This window comes from Aquarana catesbeiana, linkage group LG01 (assembly GCF_042186555.1).
Source record: "Aquarana catesbeiana isolate 2022-GZ linkage group LG01, ASM4218655v1, whole genome shotgun sequence".
Classification (NCBI taxonomy): domain Eukaryota; kingdom Metazoa; phylum Chordata; class Amphibia; order Anura; family Ranidae; genus Aquarana; species Aquarana catesbeiana.
Window position 1 is genome coordinate 685,822,508 of NC_133324.1, and position 21,355 is coordinate 685,843,862.

Below are 21,355 nucleotides of genomic sequence, written 5' to 3' on the forward strand. Positions count from 1 at the left end.
TTGTGGCAACACCAACACCTAAGGCCCCAATTTCTGCAGAGTATATAGGGCAGGCCTCTACTTTCAAACATCCAACTTACAAACGACTCCTACTTGCAAACGGAAGGAGACAACAGGAAGTGAGATGAAATCTACCCCTAGGAAGGGACATTCTCTCCTGTAAGAGTTAATATGGGAAAAACGCGTCTCCTCTTCACTGATGCTTTATCACCAATCCTTGTTTCACTAAAAACCCTATATTGTCAAAAAACATTTGTCATTGGGTCAGAAAGTGAGGTGAAATCGTCTGAAGAGGAGCACAGACAGCAAAACAAATGTTACAGGGGTGATAACCCTTCCCTATGTTTTCCAAAAAGCTTAAAAATATTTTTTTTGGCTGGAGCTACACTTTAAAAATGTACCAGTTTAAAATTACAAACAGATTCTACTTAACAACAAACCTACAGTCTCTGTCTTGTTTGCACCGCCTGTATACTGCTGTTCAGAGTATAAAGGGCCTGGGGGCCCCATACCTTTCCTTTTTTTAATCTGGATGCGGGGTTCCCCTTAATATCCATACAAGACCCAAAGGGCCTGGTAATGGACTGGGGGGTACCCATGCCATTTGTCTCACTGATTTTCATCCATATTGCCGGGACCGACATTACATTAAAGCCGCAAGCAGTTTTAAATGACTTTTATTCCTTTAAAAATGTCATTTTGTGCAGGGACTGTTCTAAGCACGGGTAACACGCACAACTTTACAGGCATACTATAGACACCCCCAGGTATGATATTTAAAAGAATATTTCACTTTTTTTTTTCACTTTAAGCATCATTAAAATCACTGCTCCTGAAAAAACGGCCAGTTCTAAAACTTTTTTTTTGCATTGATACATGTTCCCTGGGGCAGGACCCGGGTCCCCAAACCCTTTTTAGGACAATAACTTGCATATTAGCCTTTAAAATTAGCACCTTTAATTTTGAACGTTCGAGTCCCATAGACTTTAATGGAGTTCTAACGTTCGCGCAAACTTTCAGTCCGTTTGCAGGTTCTGGTGCGAACCGAACCGGGGGTGTTCAGCTCACCCCTAATCCACAGTAAAAGATATTTCTGCCTACTCTTGAATATGTTGTGATTGCAGCAACCCTCTGCAATACTCACTCAGTCGTGGCAGCAGTTCACTTGTGGTACTTTTTTACCCTATATACTATAATTCAGTGAGTGTGTGTGTGTATACATTAGCCCTATTTACACTGCTTTGCATTAAATGAAATGTGACTTGAGTTCCAGCACTCATCATAGGGAGAAAAGGTTTGTGAACTATGATGTAAGATTATTTTCAGAAGAGCTGCATTCTAATCATTTCTTCTGCTCGGGTAATCTAGAGGATTCCGTTTCTCATACAAGTCTAATGCTGTTTTATTTAGCATCTCCATAGCGACAGATACCAGAACTGTGAAGTTATTGGAAGACTCATCTGTTTTCCCAGGCTATTCTATTGAGAGCTGATACTGTAGGTATTTCCTCTCTTGTTATTTCCGGTAGTCTGTATGTATCTGAAGGTTTGTCCAACGCATATATTTTACTTTTTATTTTTTGCTTTTTACAAAGAAAGTATAAGGGAAATCCTCCCGGTTTTTCTGGTTATTGTAAGATATTCATATGTTATTTTTGCAAAAATAATAAAAACATTCCAACCATTCCAGTATTCACAGCCACAGCCAACATATGAAATAGTGTCTGACAAGGTGTAGTATACTAAAAGAAACTTCTACTGTTATAAATGTATGCCTGATTGATTGATATAGCTCTTCGTAAGTCAACACAGATACTGTACATGGAGTTGAAGGGCGGGGGTTCACAAAGGATTAGGCATTGCCACATAAACAAACAGGAATATCCATTGATGAGTCAAACCTTTATTAATGGATGCAGATTCAGTGGGTATGGCCCTTTTTTTTCAGTATAATTGTATATTGCACACACCTTTGCTTATTGTATGTTGCCTGGCAGGTAAACACATTTATTGTAAAATGCAAGTTGTTGCATAACCACTGGTTTTCCCTATTGCATGGATTAGCTTATTGTTTCATCTATATTTTTGCAAAAAGAACTTGAAGTAAACATTAAGAAGATATCAAGTTCTGCTTCCTAAATTTAAAACAATAAAACCCTACTCTATGATATATATTCCTTATAGCTGCCTGCACTGAGATTACCCTGTGAGAGGTTAATCTAAATGTCAATACCACCAAATATGTGTGGTGCTATTTACACTTGTGTATTAAAGTGCTTCAAGTGCTTAGGTAAAATCAGTATACAATACAATTCAATAAACTATAAATCACACGATAAAGTGCTGTGTGTTTCAAATGCATACATATACAGTGTCTTGAAAAAGTATTCATACACATTGAAATTTTCTGCATTTTGTCATGTTACAACCAAAAACTTTAATGTGTTTTATTGGGGTTTTATGTGATAGACCAACACAAAATCACACATAATTGTGAAGTTGAAGGAAAAATGATAAACGGTTTTCAAAATTTAAAAAAAAGTATATCTGAAAAGTGTGGAGTGTATTTGTATTCAGCCCCCTAAAGGCCTCTTTCACACGAACGATCCATTCAGGTCCGCCTGTCAGTTTTTTAGGTGGACCTGAACGGACGCTCCATAAACCTCTATGGAGCGTCGGATGTCAGTGGTGACATGTCCGCTGACATCCGACCAGCTCCGATCCGAAAAAGTGGGACGAAGGAAATACCTACTTTTCCATCCGTCTGCATATCGGATCGGGGTGATGACGGACTTTATAGTCTGTCTTCATCCGATCCCCCATAGGGGAGAGCAGCGCTCTGACAGGTCCGTCCCTGCACAGTGTGCAGAGACGGATCTGTCATCTGCCTGCTCAGCGGGGATCAACGGAGCGATCCCCCGCTGAGCAGAGAAGGCTCCGTACACAGACACGTCCGTGTGAAGGAGCCCTTACTCTGATACCTCTAACTAAAATCTGGTGGAACCAATTGCCTTCAGAAGTCACCTTATTAGTAAATAGAGTCCATCTGTGTGTGATTTAATCTCAGTATAAATATAGCTGTTTGGTGAAGCCTTCAGAGGTTTGTTAGAGAACCTTAGTGAACAAACAGCATAATGAATGCCAAGGAACACACCAGACAGGCAAGGGATAAAGTTGTGGGGAAGTTTAAAACAGGGTTAGGGTATAATAAAATATCCAAAGCTTTGAACATCTCACGGAGCTCTGTTCAATCCATCATCTGAAAAAGGAAAGCGTATGGCACAACTGCAAACCTACCAAGACATGGCTGTCCACCTAAAGTGACAGGCTGGGCAAGGAGAGCATTAATCAGAGAAGCAGCCAAGAGGCCCATGGTAACTCTGGAGGAGCTTCAGAGATCCACAGCTCCGGTGGGAGAATCTGTCCACAGGACAACTATTAGTTGTGCACTCCACAAATCTGGCCTTTATGGAAGAGTGGCAAGAAGAAAGTCATTGTTGAAAGAAAGCCATAAAAAGTCCTGTTTGCAGTTTGCGAGAAGCCATGTGGGGGACACAGCAAACATGTGGAAGAAGGTGCTCTGATCAGATAAGACCAAAATTTTACTTTTTGGCCTAAAAGCAAAACGCTATGTGCGATGGAAAATTAACACTACACATCAGCCTGAACACACCATCCCCACTCTGAAACATGGTGGTGGCAGCATCATGTTGTGGGTATGCTTTCCTTCAACAGAGACAGGGAAGCTGGCCAGAGTTGATGGGAAGATGGCTAGAGCCAAATACAGGTACAATCTTGAGAATCTGTGGCAAGAATTGAAAATTGCTGTTCACAGACACATCCAATCGGACAGAGCTTGAGCTATTTTGCAAAGAATATGCAATAATTTCACTCTCTAGATATGGAAAGCTGGTGGAGACACACCAAAAAAGACTTGCAGCTGTAATTGCAGCCAAAGATGGTTCTACAAACTATTGACTCAGGCAGGCTGAATAGAAATGCACACTTGCCGGGACGAGGTCATCTGGTGCCCAGGGCGAAAAGGGCAAACTGTGCCCCCCCCAGGATAGGTTAACAGTGGTGTTATGTTTGTAATGTAATATATGTAGTGGAATATATGTGATGTGTACCAAAATAGTACCAATTGTTGTGTTACACTGCAGTTAACCGAATAGTTTAAAATTGCCACATAAATATGGGGCTAACAGTGGCAATGGTCAGACAGAAAACATCACTGCATCAGTGATGTTATTGAAACAAAATAATGTCCCTGCATCCATGGTGTCACTGGAAGGAAGAAAAAATGTCCCTGTGTTGATGGTGTCACTAGAAGGAAATAATTGCCACTGTGTCACTGGTGTGTGTCTGAAGAGGACTGATTGGCATCTAAGTCAGTGGTATGAAGGAGGGGAGCTGGAAGTTAGGCTCTGTGGGGTGCACGGAACTAAAGGACTCTGGGGGGCTCAGAGGGACTGAGACTGAAAGGGTTCCTTCAGATGTGCCGCAATGTGCCGATGTGTTTGACACTGCTTGCTTTTACTGCAACCCACATGTCTGTGAATGAGCCTTAAGGTCTTGTTTACAATTGGGGTTGGTGGGTTGTTTTTACATTATCCCCAGGCTACAAAGGCAGATGTATGGGGCTATACACGTGCTGCAGCTGTGAGGCTTTGTATACTGGAAAATGATCCCCCAGTCACATTTAGTGGACAGTTGGATGTAACGGAATCATGACAGAATGAAAGTAGGGGGAAAGCAATAGCACCCCCTACCTATGGGAATAGGGACAAATCAATAACAGTTTGCTAATAAAATTTAAAATTTCAGTTATTTAATTGGTCACTTACCTGTTAGCTGACTTTTAAACTTCTAGAAAATTCTTCAGTTGGTCAGGTGATCCAACGAACCTATAAAAACAAAGAAGAGGTTATAAAAGTGTTTAGACCAACAAATTTATTCAGAACAACGGCTACAGCAGAATAAAAGGGCACCCCCCCTCCCGGGCCTTCTCCCCCCTCCTTTTTTCTTTTTAACATTCCTTCTATTATAAGGGATAGTGGTTTTGTCATTATTTGGTTGGTTCGAGCTTTTAAACCTGAACCATTGGTATTTATAATCTATGTTCTATGTTCTGTCTATGTTATAATCTATGGTTATAAATGTTATATTGTCAAGGTAAAATGTATTGGTTATTATTATTGGTTATATATATCGTCATACCAGTAATAAAGAGCCGCGGCCATTCATACCACATATTGAGTCTATTGGTTTTTATTAAATTTTAAAGTTTAAGTTGAATTGAATTTGACTTCTAGTCCCATGCACAAAGGGATCTGTTTTAAGAGTTGATAGAGACTGTGAGTGATAAGATTTGAGTTAGAAAATGTAAAATAAAGTTAGGCTAGGTTCACACCTACAGGTGCGATCGAGCGTGCATGTGTTTCTGTGTTTAGGGCAGCCCCTTTATTTCAATAGGCTGCCTTACATGCGGGAAATTGGAAAAGTCCCTGACCCTTTTCAAAAGACACCCCACACCAAATCGCATGATGCTGAGGCACCATGCAGTTTGAGGCCCATGAAAATGTGTGCATTAGCAGATTTATGGGGGTGCCATCAATGGCACTGTTGTGTGTCAAGGGAAGCACATTCCTGTGCATGATGGGAAATCATGGGATTTTGCAGGAATAGGCCAAGATTTAATCCATCTGTGGGCTGTCTGGTTGTACCCAAGTCGATCCATTGATCGACTTGGGTACAACCAGCCTGTTGGACCTTTTACATGCGATTACTGCCAGTGGTTATAGAAGCTAGCAATAATCATGTGTTCTTCTGCCCACTAGCAGAACACAATAGCACTGCGGGAGGTATTCCCCCATCAACACTGTAGAAATCCAGCAATTTAAGGAAAAAAAAGGCACGTTTAACACTCAGTACAAGGAAATCTCTTCCCATTAAATATGTTTTTCAGCAAACCTTTCATGGACTACTTAGCAACCTTCACATCAGAATTCAGGAGTCCACACTTACATCAAGAGCCCCCTCCCTTCACATCAATAGTTCCCCTATAAATCAGGAGTCGCCCTTGTCCTCCCTGACATAAAAAGTCCATCCTAACATAAGAGGTCTTCCCTCCAGACAGCCTTTCCCCTTTACATCAGAATCCTCCCTTACATCACAGTCCTCCCTTATATCACAGTCCTCCCTTACACTGGAGTCCTTCCTTACGTCAATGTGCCCTCCCACAGTAAAGTCCCTCCATACATCATTGTCCCCCTTTATAATCAGTGTCCCTTCTTACTATAATTCTCCATCATACATCAGTGTCCTTCCTTACATAAATGTGCCCCCCTCTTTACATTGGTGTGCCCCCCCTTACATTAGTATGCCCCCTTCTTACATTAGTGTGCTCCCCTCCTTACATTAGTGTGCCCCCTTCTTACATAATATCACCCCCTCCTTACATTAGTGTGCCCCCTCCTTACATAAGAGCACCCCCTCCTTACGTTAGTGTGCCCCCTCCACACATAAGAGCACCCCCTCCTTACATTAGTGTGCCCCCTCCTCTCATAAGAACACCCCCTCCTTACATTAGTGTGCTCCCTCCTTACATAGGAGCATCCCCTCCTTACATTAGTATGCTCCCTCCTCACATAAGAGCACCCCCACCTTAAATTAGTGTGCCCCCTCCACACATAAGAGCATCCCCTCCTTACATTAGTGTGCCCCTCCTCACATAAGAGCACCCCCTCCTTACAATAGTGTGCCCCCTCCTCACATAAGAGCATCCCCTCCTTACATTAGTGTGCCCCTCCTCACATAAGAGCACCCCCTCCTTACAATAGTGTGCCCCCTCCTCACATAAGAGCATCCCCTCCTTACATTAGTGTGACCCCCTTACATTAATGTGACCCCCACTACATTAGTGTGACCCCCCTTACATTAGTGTGCCCCCCTTTACATTAGTGTGCCCCCTACCTTAAGCAACATTGCTGTAGCTCACAGTGGGAGATTGGAGGAGGAGCAAGCATGTAACAGGGGAAGTTCTGTCCTCCTCTGAGAGCTGGGGGTTAGGACCCCAATAACTGGTGGGAGAGGGGGAGGTTTTTAGAATTTCAGAGTCCTATCTTAGGCAGTGCAGTAGTGATTACAGAAAATGGATCTTTCAGCTGTTATTGTCTGTCGGCTGCTGCTAAAAGATTAGTTCTCTGTAATCGCTATTCACTGCTCAGGAGAACTCAGCGAGGATGGCATTCTATTGTGTGTGCAGTGTAGAAGTACACAGAGGGCACGGCACAGGCTAAAGGAAACAGAATTATAACTTCACAGTTAAGAGAGAGAGATAAGGCAAAGTGAGGATCGTTACAGTGCCGCAAATGAGGAAGAATAACAGTCAATCCTGTCAATGAGGCAGGAGAACCGTGGAAGCTCCCAATGCGCCCCCCCACTGCATATCGGGACACCGCCCAGGGCAGGTGCCCCTTCTGCCCACCCCTTGCACCGCCCCTGAATGCACACCACACTTTTTGGATATTTATTTGTAAAAAAATTTGAAAACCATTTATCATTTTCCTTCCACTTCACAATTATGTGCCTCTTTGTGTTTGTCTATTACATAAAATCTCAATAAAACAGATTTACGTTTTTGGTTGTAACGTGACAAATCATGGAAAATTTCAATAGGTATGAATAATTTTTCAAAGCACTGTACATTCAATAAATCCGTAAAGTTCGTATGTTTCAAAAAGTGCTTCCGAATTCATGGTTTCTGTGCTTCAAAATGCAACACTCTGTGCTCCCCTCCTTTGACTGTCCCCATGTATCCTTTATATTGAATGGGACACCTTCTTTGTCAGCAATACTCCATCAGTGCTCCATCATATGCATACATATAGAGGGAAATATAAGCCAAACGAAATCCCATAGTGTGATTCCGTTTATTTAAAAGTAATTAAAATCATACAATTTGCTACTCACATAATCAAAATGCTCCCATTACACAAGCTACATGCGCATCTAATCCAACAAACATCTTGCGTTCCGCAGTCCGGAATCAAACAGACGAAAGTGGCTCCAGCAAGCCACACCCAATGCGTTTCATCACTCTGATATCATCAGGAACTGCACCATGATGGTGCACGCCATCCGTTATATACCCTGGGCTTCGTTACCCTTGCAAAGTGTTCATGGAGCCAGCATTCAGTGCAATATACAGTGGGAAAAATAATTATTTGATCCCCTGCAGATTTTGTAAATTTGCTCACAAAAAATAAAGGTTCTACAATTTTTATTATAGATGTTTTTCAAATAATAGAGACAGAATATTAACCAAAATCCAGAAAAAACACATGATACAAATGTTATAAATTGAGTTGCAGATCAGTGAGTAAAATAAGTATTTGATCAGCAAGCAAAACATGACTTAGTGCTTGGTGGAGAAACCCTTGTTGGCAAGCACAGAGGTAAGACGTTTCTTGTAGTTGGTGACCAGGTTTGCACACATCTCAGGAGTGATTTTAGTCCACTTTTCTTTACAGATCTTCTCTAAATCCTTAAGGTTACTTGGCTGCCTCTTGGCAAATCCCTCCATGAATTTTCTATAAGATTAAGATCAGGAGACTGACTAGGCCACTCCATGACTGTCATGGTTATGCAATAGTGTTTTCTATCAGCTTACCTGTTTCCATGTGTTCATCTCTAAAGACCAGCTGACTCTCACCTGACTGCTTTTATTAACTCTGCTCTAGCACGGCTCCACCCCAGCTCCTATCAGAGAACTCTATATTAACCTCTGCACTGCAGGCCAGCCCTGCTGATCAACCTTTGTGTGTTTGGCTTTCTGTTCCTGCCTGCTGTGTGCTCTACGTTTGTTTCTGTTACCGACCTACTATTCCTGTCTGCTCGTGACCCTGACCTCTGGCGTGTCCCTGACTATCCCTGTTTGCCTGTGACCCTGAACCTTGGCGTGAACTCTGTTGTCTTTGTCTGCTTTATTCCTTTACTATCCCTTTCCTCCTGTAGCCTACTGTGGGTGTGAGCTGGGGGACCCTGGGGGTTGCGACCTGGAGCCAGTTGCAGCCCAGTCCATCCTCACCTCTAGAGGCTCTGGTGAAAACCTGCTGGCTCTTAGACTCTGCGCCAGGGGCGTAACTACCACCATAGCGACCCATGCGGGCGCCATGGGGCCCGCAGCCGAGTGGGGCCCAGTGAGGATAAGAGCACCGCCGGCACAGTCTCCCAGCCAGGGGAAGAGAGAGGAAAGGAAGAGGCGAGCTGTCCGTATCAGCAGAGAGCTGAATTGCCCGATGTAAGAGCTTTCATTAGAACTTCCAGTGTTCCCGGGGCTCACGTCACATAGCTCCACCTTTTGACCCGGTGCCTTTGATAGACAGAACGCCGATCCAATGCGGGACATGTGACGTCATCAAAGGCGTCAGGCCAAGAGGTGGGGCTATGTGACGATGAGCCCCGGGAAGACAGGAAATTCAAATGAAAGCTATTACAGCGGGCAATCCCGCTCTCTGCTGATCCGGGTGGCTTGCCTCTTCCTCTGCATAGGTGGGGCTGTATGGGGCACAGGCAGACCAGGCTGCATTGGGCACAGGTCACGCTGTATGGGGCACAGGTCACGCTGTATTGGGCATAGGTCACGCTGCATTGGGCACAGGTCACGCTGTATGTGGCACAGGTCAGGCTGCATTGACACTAGGGCAGCTGTGGGGAGGGCTGTTTGCAGGGGGGGCCCCATACAACATTTTGCTATGGGGCTCTGCTATTTCTAGTTACGCCCCTGCTCCGCGCCCCAGGGAATCCTGCGCTCTAACCCCGGTGGGATCAGTGTTGGTGTCCCAGCGGCCCTGCCTTCCTTACCACCCGGACTCCCATCCGCAGCAGTCAGCCGTAGGGTCCACTGCCTTGTGGTGCACTCCTGATCCCAACGGTGTGCATCTGTCACCCAGCCTCTAGGTGACCTGATAGTTTGATCAGCCATGGACCCGGCTGACGTGCCGCTTCCTGCAGCTGATCTATTGCAGGGCATAGTTCGCAGACTCGAGGCCCAGGAATCTAATCAGACTCAGGTGATGCGATTCCTTAAAGATCTGGCTTCCCGCTTCGAGCAGCTCCAGGCCTCCTTGGGAAACCCGAACCTGCCGCCTCAAGTGCAATCAGCAGCTGCACCTATCGCACCAGTCGCAGCCACACATTCATATTCACTGCCAGCTCCGTCCCATTTTTCTGGGGACTCCAAGGCCTGCAGGGGCTTCCTCAGCCAATGCACCATTCATTTTGAGCTCCAGCCTCAAAACTTTCTGTCTGATCGGGCTAAGGTAGCCTATATAATTTCCCTCCTCTCTGGTGAAGCTTTAGCTTGGGCTGCCCCCCTGTGGGAGAAGAATGATCCGGTGGTTTCCAGCCTGTCCGACTTCTTGAAGCTTTTTCGTAACATCTTCGAGGAGCCAGCTCGGGTTTCTTCAGTGGCTAGTGCCCTTTTACGCCTTCGCCAAGAATCTTGTTCAGTGGGACAATATGCGCTTCAGTTCCGTATCCTCACAGCTGAATTGAGCTGGAACAATGAGGCCCTGGTCGCAACCTTTTTACATGGCCTCTCTGACCGAGTGAAGGACGAATTAGCAGGAAGAGCCACCCCCCGCTGGTCTGGACGTTGTAATTTCCTTGTGCAATCGGATTGCCATTCGTTTCCAGGAGAGGTCCCTAGAAAAAAGACGCCAGCTCCCTCTAGGTCCTAGTCAGCCAGAACTTTTCTCCCGTCGCCCTGTGGAGCATCCTCTGCCTGCTGAGGAATCTATGCAGCTGGGCCAGACCAGACTAACCCCCGAAGAACGTGCTAGATGCAGAACTCTGGGCTTGTGTCTTTATTGTGGGGGCAAGGGTCATTTTCGTGACTCCTGCTCTCTTCGTCCGGGAAACGCTCGGGTCTAATACATTTAGAGGGTGGAGTATTGGACCCAGAAACATCACCTTCTCGTCTTCTTCTTCCGGTGTTCCTCCATGTAGGTCCTTCTCCCCAATCGGTCCTAGCATATCTGGACTCTGGGGCTGTCGGCAATTTTATGGATTGGAGAACTGCTTCTTCTATGAAGCTTACCCTTTCTCCCCTCGTTACACCACTGGTAGTCTCGGCAATTGATGGCACTGTGCTCCCAGGGGGCCCTATCCGTTTCCAGACGCTACCTATTAGGATGTCAATAGGGATACTCCACCAGGAGTGGATTTCCTTCCTCATTCTACCCAAGGCCTCTACCCCCATTGTATTAGGCCTTCCTTGGCTACAGCTCCACTCTCCACATGTGGACTGGGTCTCTGGGCAGATCCTGGCTTGGGGCCCTTCGTGTTTCTCGTCCTGTCTTCTCAAGGTGGTCCCCAAGGAGAGACTTTCCATTGCTACCACACCCGTATCTACTGATCTTCCCTCGGCATACAGCGATTACCGGGATGTGTTCTGTAAGAAGTCTGCTGAGGTGCTTCCTCCCCACAGATCTTTTGACTGTGCCATTGACCTTGTCCCTGGAGCAACTCTACCCAGGGGTCGTACCTACCCTCTGTCCATTCCAGAGACCCAGGCCATGTCTGAGTATGTCGCCGAGAATTTGGAGAGAGGTTTCATCCGGAAATCCTCGTCGCCTGCAGGAGCAGGGTTCTTTTTCGTTGCTAAAAAGGATGGTACCCTCAGACCCTGCATCGACTATCGAGGGTTAAATGCAGTGACTATCAAAAACTGATACCCCTTACCTCTAATATCTGAGCTATTTGACAGATTGAAGGGGGCTTCCATTTTCACCAAGTTGGATCTCAGAGGTGCATACAATCTCATTAGAATACAGGAAGGTGACAAATGGAAGACTGCGTTTAACACTAGGGACGGGCATTACAAATACCTGGTTATGCCTTTTGGTTTGTGTAATGCTCCAGCTGTGTTCGAGAACTTTATCAATGAAATCTTCAGGGATCTACCAGTTTGTTGTCATCTATCTGGATGACATTCTCATCTTTTCTGAAAATCTGCTTGCTCACAGGAACCATGTCCGCACCGTACTTAAGCGCCTTAGAGAGAATAATCTCTATGCCAAGCTGGAGAAGTGTTCCTTTGAATGTCCTGAGGTCCTGTTTCTGGGATGTTTTGTTTCTAGTTTGGGTCTTCGCATGGATCCCGGAAAGGTCTCGGCCATTACCAACTGGCCCCTTCCTGCTAGCCTTAAGGCCACACAGCGCTTTCTTGGCTTCACAAATTATATAAATTATATAATTATAAATATAGGCACTTCATAAGGAATTACTCTTCCATTGCCGCGCCTATTATCACTTTAACCAAGAAGGGTGCGAAAGCCAAAGACTGGTCTCCCGAGGCTGTCTCTGCGTTTCACGATCTGAAACAGGCCTTTGTTTCTGGACCTCTCTTGAGGAGACCAAATCCTGAAGACCCATTTTTTATTGAAGTAGACGCTTTTTCGAAGGGGGTGGGAGCTGTGCTTCTTCAGTTCTTTGAGAAGAGACGTCAACCATGTGCGTTCTTCTCCAAAAAATTTTCTCAGGCAGAGAGAAATTATGGCATTGGTGATCAGGAACTTCTCGCAATTAAATTGGCGTTGGAAGAGTGACGTCATCTCTTGGAGGGTTCCCCTCACTCCATTACGATATTTACTGATCACAAGAATCTACAATACCTACAGAATGCTAAACGTCTGAACCCCAGACAGGCCAGGTGGAGTCTCTTCTTTTCTCGTTTTAAATTCACGATTACGTACAAACCTGGTTCCTGCAACGGTCGGGCTGATGCGCTCTCTAGGTCATTTGACACTTTGGACCCACCCCTGATCCTGAGCCGATCATTCCAACCTCATGCATTGTTGCCCATTCTGCCACCCTGGAATCAAAAATTCCTCCTGGCAAGACCTTTGTTCCCACGGAGCTAAGAGCTAAGATCCTTCGTTGGGGACACGATTCCAAGGTGGCAGGTCATGCTGGGTTCCTCCGATCCTTCCTGCTCATCAGTCGTCTCTACTGGTGGCCTAACCTCCGCTCGGATGTTAAAGATTACGTTAAGGCTTGTCATGTCTGTGCTCATCTGTCTAAATCTTCCACACAAGCACCTGCTGGTCTTCTCATGCCCTTGCCCATTCCTAAGGAGCCCTGGTCTCACATCGGCATGGATTTTATCACCGATCTTCCACTGTCGGAGAGTAATACAGCCATTTGGGTGGTAATCGATCGGTTCTCCAAGATGGCTCATTTTGTTCCTCTTCCTGGTCTCCCTTCTGCCTCTGCCTTGGTTCCTATTTTTGTACGAGAGATTTTCCGCCTTCATGGTGTTCCTTCCCATGTCGTTTCGGACAGGGGTGTTCAGTTTACGTCCCTTTTTTGGAGGGCCTTTTGCAAATCCCTCAACATTACCTTGGATTTTACCTCTTCTTACCATCCCCAATCCAATGGCCAGACTGAGAGGGTTAATCAGGAGTTGGAGGTCTTTCTCCGTACCCTGGTCTCGGCTCATCACGATGATTGGGCATCACTACTCCCGTGGGCAGAGTTCTCCCACAATAATCATGTCAACGTCAGTTCTCAGAAAACACCCTTCATCACTGTTTATGGAAAACATCCTCAACTCCCTCTTCCTATGACCTGTTCTTCCGACGTTCCAGCCTTGGCTACTGTTCAGGAACCATTCAATTCCATATGGGCTGATGTTCATGATTCCCTCCAGAAAGCTGCCAACAAATTCAAGAATTTTGCTGACCGTCGCAGGCGTAAGCCGCCTTCTTTTCAGCCAGGAGACAAAGTCTGGCTCTCCACCAGGAACATCAAACTCCGGGTCCCTTCTCTCAAATTTGCCCCAAGATTCATTGGTCCGTACACCATAACTTCCAAACTGAATCCGGTTTGTTTCAAGCTCCAGATTCCCAAAAGCCTCAAAATCTCTAACTCCTTCCATGTTGCCCTTCTGAAGCCTTTAGTCCTCAATAAGTTCTCTCGTCCTCTTTCTACCACAGCGCCGGTCTCTGAGGATTATCAGGAGTACGAGGTTAGCCAAATTTTGGATTCCCGACTCTGTAGAGGCATTCTCCAGTACCTTGTGCATTGGAAGGGGTTTGGTCCTGAGGAGAGGTCGTGGGTCAAGGCTTCTGAGGTCTTTGCACCTCATCTGTTGAGGAAGTTTCATTTGAAGTTCCCCTCTAAACCTGGTCCCAAGCGGGGAAGGGGGAGGCCTTGTAAGAGGGGGGGTACTGTCATGGTTATGCAATAGTGTTGTCTATCAGCTTACCTGTTTCCATGTGTTCATCTCTAAAGACCAGCTGACTCTCACCTGACTGCTTTTATTAACTCTCCTCTAGCACGGCTCCACCCCAACTCCTATCTCTATATTAACATCTGTACTACAGGCCAGCCCTGCTGATCAACCTTTGTGTGTTTGGCTTTCTGTTCCTGCCTGCCGTGTGCTCTACGTTTGTTTCTGTTACCGACCTTGGCGTCTTCTCTACTATTCCTGTCTGCTCGTGACCCTGACCTCTGGCGTGTCCCCGACTATCCCTGTTTGCCTGTGACCCTGAACCTTGGCGTGAACTCTGTTGTCCTTGTCTGCTTGTGGCCCTGACCTTGGCTTATTCCTTTTCTATCCCTATCCTCCTGTAGCCTACTGTGGGTGTGAGCTGGGGGACCCTGGGGGTCGCGACCTGGAGCCAGTTGCAGCCCAGTCCATCCTCACCTCTAGAGGCTCTGGTGAAAACCTGCTGGCTCTTAGACTCCGTGCCCCAGGGAATCCTACGCTCTAACCCCGGGGGGATCAGTGTTGGTGTCCCAGCGGCCCTGCCTTCCTTACCACCTGGACTCCCATCCGCAGCAGTCAGCCGTAGGGTCCACTGCCTTGTGGTGCGCTCCTGATTCCAACGGTGTGCATCTGTCACCCAGCCTCTAGGTGACCTGACAATGACCTTAATGTGCTTCTCCTTGAGCCACTCCGTTGTTGCCTTGGCGGTATGTTATGGGTCATTGTCATACTGGAAGACCCATCCACGACCATCTTCAGTGTTCTGACTGTGGGAAGAAGGTTCTCATGCAAGATTTTACAATACATGGCCCCGTCCATTGGCCCCTCGAAGCGGCAAAATCAGTCTGTACCTTTAGCAGAGAAACAGCCCCAAAGCATCATGTTTCTACCTCTGTGCTTGACTATATAGATGGTGTTCTTAGGGTCATAGTCAGCATTTTTCTTCCTCCAAACACGACGAGTCAAGTTAATGCTAAAGAGCTCAATTTTGGTCTCATCTGACCACAACACATTCTCCCAATCCTTCTCTGAATCATTTAGATGTTCATTGGAATGAGTATACCTGTTCCTTCTTGAGGAAGAATATAAATGTGTAAGCATGGTTGTTGAATGTTCTCCACGCTTTAATATAAAGAAACGGTGTCTAAGGAGTTTTAAAAGGGAAGTTCCCCTTAAGGAAAGGTCCCGACAGCATAGGGATGGTAGGAGGGAACATGTTCCCTTTAAAAGCTGGTGATGCAATATGCTCCAATGTCCTGACGAAGCAAGTGATGACTTGCGAAACACATCAATGTAACACATACCAGCAAGCTCGAAGCCGACACAGCCAGCTATGGTGATATGCTAAACGCTATTCACCATCTCTGTGAAACCTGTCAGGGGCACAGGAAAAGACACACAGCAGAGAATGGGCTGGAGTTTGTCACCCGATGACCCTATGAGCCTAGCTGCAGCATACCCAAGACAGAGCTACATTCCAGTGACATTTTGCATTCATAATCCTTTATTCTATACCGGACAGGTGGACTGTGACTACTAAGAGCATCAGGGAATGGTGAGAGCCTCCAGGCAGTATCAATGTAGTGAAACAGATAACATTGTGGCCTTGACTTGTATGTATGCAGGATTGTTTTTTCTGCCTGCAGTGTGAAATATCTCTATCACCTGCATGTTCCACTTCCCTTGAGGGTCCCAGTTCTATGAATTACTGCATGATTGTTTTGTATTGTCTTTATCTACCTTTATGTGACACTCCACTCTTTCTTTGATGCCCAAACTCATGGCAAGTTGTTGTTTTTATAACATGTCAACCAAGGAGACACTGACTTGTGCATCAATACCCCAGCTGTATTACCATTATGATCATGCTGGGAGAACTGTAGATTCATTATTCCCTGCACTTGGATAAACCTAATTTATGCCCTTTGTATTGAACTATTACAGCACTGGAGCTACTGGTTTCCCTGTCTTTGCTGTGTGCATGTAGTTTGGTGGCTGTGTGTGTATGTCCTGAGCTCAGCTGTGTACATTTTAGCTTGTGACAATGTTGTCCCATTTTTTATTGGTGATCTAAAGGTTGCAGGTATAGTACCGACGAACATCCACTTTGTTCAGTGTACATTTGTTCATATTAATAAAGCTTTTTGTATTTTTCATTATACCGCTGTTGGTTCATATATATACCTTCTTTATCGAGTGGCCATTCATTTGACCCTCTGTTAGCCTTTTTGTCTTGATTGATTACCTACTGGTATAGGACCCCACCCACTCTATTAAGATGAGACAGGTTTACTATCTGCGATATTGGGGAGGAGATAAAGCTTTATAGTCAAATGCCACAGATCCCTGATGGGTTTTTATATTTTGACTTATTCTTTAGGAGGGGACTTACCATGTTCGGAGGAAGAAAAATGCTGTCTATGACTCTAAGAACATCATCCCTACAGTCAAGCACGGAGGTGGAAATATTATGCTTAAAGGCTGTTTCTCTGGTGTTTCCCTGCTAAAGGTACAGACTGACTTTGCCGCATTGAGGGGCCAATGGATGGGGCCATGTATTGTAAAATGGATGAGAACCTTCTTCCCTCTGTCAGAACACTATTGATGGGTCATCATACTGCCGAGGCAACAAAGGCGTGGCTCAAGAAGAAGCACATTAAGGTCATGGAGTGGCCTAGCCAGCCTCTAGACCTTCATCCTATAGAAAATGTATGGAGGGAGCTGGATCTTCGAGTTGCCAAGTGACAGCCAAGAAACCTTAAGAGAAGATCTGTAAAAAAAAGAGTGGACCAAAATCCCTTCTGAGATTTGTGCAAACCTGGTCACCAACTACAAGAAACGTCTTACCTTACTTATTTTACTCACTGATCTGCAACTCAATTTATAACATTTGAATCATGTGTTTTTTTTTTCTTCTGTATTTTTGTTTGATATTCTGTCGCTATCATTTAAAATACACCTATGATAAAAATTATAGACCCTTTTTTTTTGTAAGTGGGCAAACGTACAAAATCTGCAGGGGATCAAATAATTATTTTCCCCACTGTACATAAATTCTTTCTCTTGCTTAACACTCCTTATAAAATTATCCTATGCGTGTACAATCAACAATAAAAAAAACAATAAAATATATAAACCGAATAAAATTGTATAAACCATGGTGGTAATTTCTATTTAGGATTAAGTCTGCTGTTAGAAGGGAACTCCAGCATTCAAATGGTTAGAGGTATCTTTATATGTGAGGGTTCCGATGGTCGGAGATATAGTTTCGCTTCTAAGCAAGGATCCACATTCTCACTGAAGTGGAGTGCACCATCTTGGCATCATGTATGCATATAATGGAGTATTGCTGACAAAGTAGGTGTCCTATTCAATATAAAGGATACAGTCAAAGGAGGAGCTATTTGATCTTACATAAACAAAGTGTTGCAAACTTACCTTTGTGGTGAGTGGGGACACAAAGGATGGGGGGCAAAGAGGGTTACACTGCTTCCTAAATACTGGAAATAGTTCCAGTCAGTATTTCATAGCTGGCATGGCTGAAGTGATGTAATCAAAACCTATTTTTTAATAATTAAAATGCTAGGACATTTATACGATCAAAAGGTTAAAACAATGGCTGGACTGTTGAAGTTTGATTAACTCTGATCCATGAGGTATCTATCATGTGGTATGTTACATTCCTGTCTGCAGGATGCCTTGGACAAGGTTTATATTCTAAAAACTTAAGGCATGTCTTAATGATAACCCTTGCTGTGCACTCCAGATTCCATGTAATTGATTCTGTCTTTGTACTCCATATATGACAACTTTTAGTGTGGTTTAAAATATGGAAATAGTGTAATTCCTGCTCGGAGTACACCAGCTCTGGAGTCATACATATTATTTCCATTAAAATAGCTTTTTATGTCCACACTTACTTGTTACTATATCTGTTTTTATGGCTGGTAGTTTTGTGTCACTAACCAACCCATTAAGCTGTTGTTTCCTAATCCTCTAAAATAACCAGTACACCTCCTTTCACCCCTCAAAAAGATTTACATTTGCATCTTTATATATTTTATTTTCTACATTTAAACATTCCACTTAGAAAGTTGGAAATATGATTGCTATGAGGCAAAAGGAGGTACAAAAATAATTATATTTTTTTCTGTGGGATTAGAAAATAGAAGGTCAGCAGTGTATGATAAAACATAACTCTTTTCTTTTTCAGTTTAAAATACCTTCCATTTATAAGTTTCGAAATCTGTACCTAAAATATCTTATATAAAGACCAATCTTGTAAAAAATTTGCAACTTGGATAAAGTATTTATAGACAGCTCCAAGGATTTTTGGAAATGCGCTTCTCTTTACTAAGATTCCAACTCTGGCCTTGGACTCCATTGCTTTAAAGCGGTATTAAACCCAAAACCAAAAATGTAACACATTGCAGCCTACCAATTATTAAATGTGGTAGCTGCATTAGCTTTCTTTTATAGGCTTGTTTCCCCGCCATTTTCATCTGGCGATCGGGTCAGTAACACACCTAACGCACCTCCTGTATTAGAGCGACCCCAAACCAAAATTGTTGATGTCGCTCAGGCTGTAGGAATCCCAATCAATAAAGCTGACCACTGTGAGTGCTGGCTTGGACAGAGCTCGTCCCAGCTTCAGACAGCAATGTACATGGAAAAAAATGTCCAAATAAGCCACACATCTCTGCAAACCCAGGTAAGAAAGTGCAACAGCCTCAGCCTGGGCTCCAGTCAGGCCACACCCCCAACATCTTTCAATCCACCCCATGATTAAGCTCCGGGGCGGAGTGGAACGTGTTAGGGCCATGGCCTGGCTGGAGCTTGGGCTGAGGCTATTACACTTTCTTACCTGGGGTTTGCAGAGATGTGTGGCTCATATGGACATTTTTTCCCTGTACATTCCTGTAATTGCAGTTCCCCCACTCTGAATGAAGAAGCACAGAGGCAATTTTGGACAACAGCACTGACAGTCTGAGGGCGGGGGAGTGTTAGATGAACTAGCAGATTTAGACACTAACAAATTGAAGCCAACTTCTGGTCCAAATGGCTAATGCACAAGCAGTTACAGACATTTTTTTTTCTTTCGGGATAAATGTTTCACATAAATAAAAAAAAGCTGATCACCGTAAGGATCCCTGCCAGCGGTAAATGGTTTATCTCAACATGCTGACTGATATATGATATTAAAACATATATATGTATATATATAAATATATATATATATATACATATATATATATATATATATATATACATATATATATATATATACATATATATATATATATATATACATATATATATATATATACATATATATATATACATATATATATACATACATATATATATATATATATATATATATATATATATATATATATATATATATATATATATATATATATACTGTATATAGTGACTATCAGACGCCCCTTAGGAGTAGAAGGCCCCTTCAATTGGCGACTCAATGAAGTTTTATACAATACAAATTCTTCCACCTCTCCCAATAAGTTGGAGACCCTTCCAGGACATCCCCATCCCCAAAATCACCAAAACTCACAAGGAACTCCTCGAGAAACCAATCTCGTCAGAGGAGGTCTTGGAAACAATCAAATCCCTAAAGTCAGGCTCAACCCAAGGCCCTGATGGTTTCTCGGTCTGTTACTATAAGAAATTTAGCTTCTATGTATCCCCTTATATGGCTCGGTTCTTTAACTCCCTCAGGGATGGAGCCCCTCTTGACAGAGTGCTTAACTCTGCATATATCTCTGTTATCCCCAAACCTGGTAAAAATATGAGTGATGTTAGCAACTACCACCCGATTTCCCTTATCAACAATGATCCTAAAATAATGACGAAGATACTCGCTTCAAGACTCTCTAGCTTTATTGCTAATTATATTCATAAAGACCAGGTGGGTTTCATCCTGGGGAGGCAGGTCCAGACCAAATTAGGAGAGACATTGACATAATCTCTTTCCTCCAATCCCACTGGGATGGGGGTCCCCCCCAGGAGGGGTTCCTTCTCTCTATCGATCTTCAAAAAGCATTTGACTCAGTTTCCTGGTTATACCTTATTGAAATTTTAGAGAGATGGGGATTCGGCCCTAAATTTAGGGGCATCATCCATTCACTTTATTCAACCCCTACTGCACAGGTACCCCTGATGGGTAGATACTCTGAAACTTTCGATATTAAAAAAGGAACCAGACAAGGCTGCCCCCTATCCCCTTTAATATTTGCGATTGCTATCAAAACTTTAGCTATCGCCATCAGGGCCCATCCCAACATTAAAGGAGTCCTTTGCAGTCCCCAAAAGCACAAATGTGCGTTGTTTGCAGATAACTTGCTCCTATTTATTACCTCCCCATTGTTGTCCACCCCAATGTGTATAAATTACTTCGGGACTTTGGTCTCATCTCAGGCCTCAAAGTTAAGGTCTCCAAATCTGTTGCTTTAAACATCTCAGTCCCTCCCAATTTGGTTGATTAACTATAACAACACTTCCCCTTCAAATGCTCCTCTGACTCTATTCCTTACTTGGGAATCAAACTCCCCCAAAATGTAAGCAAGTTATATTTAGCTAATGATCCTCCCATGTTCCGGAAATTGGAGGAAGACTTGAAATTATGGTCGAAAGGGGGTTGGTCTTTCCTGGCTGGGTAGGAAAAATGCCATCAAAATTACATTGTTACCACGTTTACTATATTTATTCAGGTCCCTCCCAATACCTATAAAGAAAAAGCAGCTCCTCAAGGTCCAATCACAAATCATCCATTTTGTCTGGGATAACAAGGGCTTCCGTTTCGCAAAGGAAATTCTCTTTCGCTTAAAAACTCAAGGAGATCTGGGACTTCCCATTCTTTGGTGGTACTACCAGGCTGTACAATTAGCACAAATCTCTATAGTTTACTCTAGAGGCCCCAAACCTGACTGGGTCTCTATAGAGAGACAAGCAGTTTCCCATAATACAATAGACTTTCTGCTGTGGAGAAACCCCGCACTGAGACCTGCAATCTTATCAGCTACCCTCTCCCATTCCTTCGCCTTATGCAATGCCT